Genomic DNA, 4849 nt, shown 5'->3' on the forward strand with positions numbered 1-4849 from the left:
GCTGCACCAGTAAGTGATTCCTGCTGCACCAATAAATGATTCCTGCTGCACCAATAAATGATTCCTGCTGCACCAGTAAGTGATTCCTGCTGCACCAATAAATGATTCCTGCTGCACCAATAAGTGATTCCTGCTGCAGCAATAAATGATTCCTGCTGCACCAATAAATGATTCCTGCTGCACCAGTAAGTGATTCCTGCTGCACCAATAAATGATTCCTGCTGCACCAGTAAATGATTCCTGCTGCACCAGTAAGTGATTCCTGCTGCACCAATAAGTGATTCCTGCTGCAGCAATAAATGATTCCTGCTGCACCAATAAATGATTCCTGCTGCACTAGTAAGTGATTCCTGTTGCACCAATAAATGATTCCTGCTGCACCAGTAAATGATTCCTGCTGCACCAGTAAGTGATTCCTGCTGCACCAATAAATGATTCCTGCTGCACCAGGGGGTTCCCTGCATGCATTCCCACACGGGAGTCTCCTGTGCCTAGCAGGAGAAAACTCTGCTCTCTTTCTGCTCCATGTCAGTCTAGGAAGTAGCTTTCGGGGTAGCCTGTGGGGCACCGGAGCACCGCAGCAGGCCGCATGGCTTCAGGAGGATCCAAGGGCGGCTGCGTCTGAGGCACAAAGGCAGCAGCGAGGAACCTGCCTGCGGCCTCCGATGGAGGCCTCGGGTGGAGCATCGCTGCCCAGGGGTCCAACCCAAACTGGGTGTGAGAGACATCGACCTCTGGCACATTCCCCACTGTGGGGCAGCCACCAGCCGGCAGCACGGGGGCTGGAGTAGCTGCAGCTGTTTGTGGGGGACCCTTCCCTGCCCCCCTTCATTGCTGCAGCAGAGCTCCCCTTCGGGGGGAGAGGGGATGTGTACACAACTGACTAGGAAAGGACCGAGCTGCTGGCCGGGCAGTTTGCTTCACATTCTGCCTTTTGGGGGGAGAATCAAAGGGAGCGGGGGGATTCTGGGCGGACATGGGGCAGGGGGATGCTGCAGCAGAGGAGCAGGTGAGGGCTGGGGGCACCCCCCTAAACCGCTGACAAGTCTCGGAGGGGAACACAGAACATTTCACAGCGTCAGTGCCGTGAGAGGCGATGTGGAGCAGACCCTCTCCAGCTGGAGAGGGAGGAGTTGGAGCGACTGATGTGTCACAAAACTTTGGAAACGACCCCCCGTCTCCCCTCTCTGTTTTAAAGGCTGTGAGAATCGTAATGAAGTCACACAGGGGCTTGAGCTATAAGCACAGCCTGCGGCCGTACCCATCATAAACAGAGGCTTTTACCTGCGCGCGGTGTAGGGTTTCGATTTAAATGCCAAAACATCCCGAACGGGGCCGGGCCGAGCTGCTGCCCACGCCCAGGGCAGTGCTCAGGGCCGCCCCCGCGTGCGTCACGGGCGGCACCGCCGCCGTGCCGCGGCGCGTGCCGCCCCGAGGGCGCTCAGCGCTGCAGCGAACCGCGCTGAACGCTTGAAATGCTGGAAAGTTGTTAGGGGGAGAAGGGAAAAGGGAGAGAGAGCCTGACTCGATCGCTGACATGGGTACAACTCCTGCGCCGCAGCGAGGCTCCAGTCCCGCCAGGGCGATAGCGTCGCGATCGTTGCCATGGGTTCAGCGCATGCGTCGCAGCGAGGGTTGTTCGCGCGCACGGGGCTGGCGGCTTTAAAACGGCGCTCACTGGCCCGCCGGGGCTATCGGGTTCCTGCTCGCTCCGTGCTAGGTGAGTGCCTGCCTCCACAGCTCTCCGGGGCTTTCCTCTGGCAGCTGCAGGACCGCACTCTGGCTTTGCTTGCAGGGGGGTTCCCGGAGCCGAGCCGGGACCGTTTGGGAGCCGCGACGGGGCAGGGGACTCGCGCACTACCGGCCGGGGCTGGGGCCGGGGCGAGCGGGGCGGGCGGGCGGGCCGGCCGGGGCGGGCGGGCCGGCCGGGGCGAGCGGGCGGGCGGGCGGGCCGGGGCGAGCGGGCCGGCCGGGGCGAGCGAGCGGGCGGGCGGGCGGGCGGGCCGGCCGGGGCGAGCGAGCGAGCGGGCGGGCGGGCCGGGGCGAGCGGGCGGGCGGGCGGGCCGGGGCGAGCGAGCGAGCGGGAGGGCCGGGGCGAGCAGCAGTCAGGAAGAGTCAGGAGGGGTCTTCTCCCGGTAACAGTAAGTGCTCTTCTAGCGTGGCACCTGTCGTCTTTGTGTTCCTCCCCGTAACTCCAAATTCCCTTCCTAGTGCTCTCACTGCCTTTCCAAGTCTCCCAGTAACTCCCCCACAGCTCTGCGAGTTAAATGAATGCCAGAGAAAAATGAGATGCCTGTGCAGTGTTTTTCTAGGGTGCAGGGAAACCTACTCACAGCTTTACAACGTGAGTAACTGAGAGCTAAGCTTTGCTTTTTGCTCCACTCCTTACCGTTTGACTCTTTGCTTTCCACTTGGTCGACCAAGCAAGGCTGATGTCACTTCACAGTCGCTACCCCGTTGGTGCCTGCCTGCGAGTGCCAGGACCCTTCCCGGAACCACAGGACAGAAGGAGGGTTTGTCTCTCTCGCGGTGCCCTGAGCAGGAGTCGTACCAACACAGGCTCAGAAAGCTGAAACCATTGAAAGATTTAATTAGAGAGCAACAGGCATTAGAGGTTGGTTGATGGCCAGGGAGAAATGCACCGACTGCAAGGCAATGGGGGCGTAGTAAATCCTGGGGAACAGGGAACACGCTCGGAGACGCAGAGCCACGCAACAGCTCTCACAGAGAGGCGCAGCAAAAACTCAGCTGCGTCCCGAAGGTGCAAACCCTACCAAGAAGGGCGTCCGTGGGTCGGGGCTATCAGAAGCAGGGCAGCCCCTCAGCTGTCTCTGTCTTTCCTACCGCGATGCCACGTGGGGGTGGGCAATTGTGGGGGGGTTACAGACCATTGCAAAAACAGGGCGGAGGGCTTGCCAGCGCCGGGCAAACCAACCCCAGGGGCGGCTGCTGCCAAGAGGCTTGGTCACACCTAGCGGAGCATGTTGGAAACTGGGGACATTCAGCGTATCCCGCAGCAGAATGTGACTCCGGCTGAGAGAGGATGAACTCAGAGGGGGCAACACACATCAATGCATTATAGTCACTGTGCGAATAGTTAGAAGTCGGTCTAACCTCTTTCCCTCCTGGCTTAACACCAGCCTGGCGTCCAGGACTCAACATACGCACTGCACAGCAACCCACAGAGCTCCTGGGTCATCCCACCTGTACTTGTTCCTGCTGTCCCTGCAGCAATGGACTGTTCCTGATTTTTTTTTTTTCCTCTTTTCCTTTCAAAGTCAGACTGATTCCTGATTCTTCTCCACATCCCTGCCCAGTTCCAGCACCAGAGAGACTGCCCTGAGAGAGAACGAGCCGGGATAACCAGGGACTCGCCTCGAGGAGTCGAATACCACGTGCCAAGAGTGGATGACAGGGCTGTGACAGGGGAGCGGGAGGGGAATGGAGGGGTGGCTTGTGGCGGGTGAACGCCCATTCTGAAGACAGGGTGGAGGGCTTGCGAGTGTTCTACTAAACTCTCTGCTTCCCAGCTGACTCCAAATTATTTCTTGCTGGATTTGGTCCTTTCCTTTTTTTTTTTTTCCCCCCTCTGTTGGGAGGGAGGAGGGGGGGAGCAGGAGAGAGATTCTCAGCCTCGACACCATCCAAGCTCTGAGCTCCCAGGTAAGGGTCAAATCGCTGCAGCGACGACACAGCCGAGGAGCGGGCGAGTGAGGGGCGGGGGCAGCCTCTCCCAAACGCTGCCGGCGGACTGCTTGCCCGAACGTTCCCGGAGGGGACGGAAACCCATGACAAAACGTAAGTATTAGCGTGAGGTATTGTAGCGGAGGAAAAGCCATGCTGTTCCTCCAGAGGTTGCAGAGCAGTAGTAACGTGTACGCCAAAAGGTTTCCAATGGCCCTGAGCGGCAAATTAAAACCGCACAACACACACAAAGGAGACCCCACTGGTTTTATATTCAGTTGTTTAATTTGAATGGAAAGGCCTCTGAAGAGAGGCCAGCTGAGTTGCTCCCCACGCACCCGGAGGAGATGCCCCCCCTGACCGGTCAGCGTCCCCCCCCACTTCAGGGGGTTTGTGGGCATCTATGGTGGGTGTGGGGGGTATCAAAGAGGAATTCAGGGACATGTGGGAGCCAATGGAGGGTCACCTGGGGGCACTTCAGTTGGATGGTTAGGGTTAGTTGGGGGGGGGGAGTGGGGGCTGGCTTGCTGGCAGCCTCTGGTGTGTGTGGGGGGTTGGCCAGCTTGGCAGCGGCGGCCTCTGTTATTGGGCGGGGGGGTTGGCTGGCTTGGCGGCGGCAGCAGCGTCTGTTGTTGGTTGGGGGGTTGGCCGGCTTGGCAGCGGCGGCTTCTGTTGGGTGGGGGGCGGGATGCGTGGCTGGCTTGGCCACAGCCTTTGTTGTTGGGTGGGGGGTGTTGGCTGGTTTGGTGGCAGCCCATGTTTTTGGGTGTGTGTGTGGGGGTGGCTGGCTTTTTGGCGGCAGCTTCTGTTATTGGGTGGGGTGTGGGGGGGGGGCTTGGCCTGGCGGTGGCCTCTGTTATTGGTTGGGGGGGTGGGATGCGTGGCTGGTTTGGCGGTGGCCTCTGTTATTGGGTGGGGATGGGGGGGTCGCTGGCTTGGCGGCGTCACCCTCCATTTTTTGGGGGGGTTGGGGGGTGGCTGGCTGCAGCAGCTTCTGTTGCTGGGGGGTATGGGGGGATTCGCTGGTGCGGCGGCGGCCTCTGTTTTTTTGGGGGCTTTGGGGGCGCCTGGCTTGGGGGCGGCAGCTTCTCTTGCTGGGGTGGGGGGGTTGACTGGCTTGGCGGCAGCGGCTTATGTGGTTGGTTGGGGAGGGTGGCTGGCTTTT

At 60.1% G+C, this 4849-nt stretch overlaps 1 long non-coding RNA gene across 2 annotated transcripts; it reads left to right on the plus strand.

Moving 5' to 3' along the window:
- Positions 1-1405: 1405 nt before the first annotated feature.
- Positions 1406-4173, plus strand: LOC137444003 (uncharacterized). Of its 2 annotated transcripts, none has more exons than XR_010988036.1 (3): positions 1406-1720; positions 2212-2614; positions 3279-4173. It is a non-coding gene; the product is annotated as an uncharacterized lncRNA (long non-coding RNA). The 2 variants fall into 2 exon arrangements; XR_010988059.1 differs by lacking the exon at positions 1406-1720 and having other exon boundaries at positions 2115-2344; positions 2447-2614.
- Positions 4174-4849: the final 676 nt, after the last annotated feature.

The sequence above is a fragment of the Melanerpes formicivorus genome, unplaced genomic scaffold (genome assembly GCF_026170545.1).
Source record: "Melanerpes formicivorus ecotype bairdi unplaced genomic scaffold, bMelFor1.0.p_v2 SCAF_1, whole genome shotgun sequence".
NCBI lineage: Eukaryota > Metazoa > Chordata > Aves > Piciformes > Picidae > Melanerpes > Melanerpes formicivorus.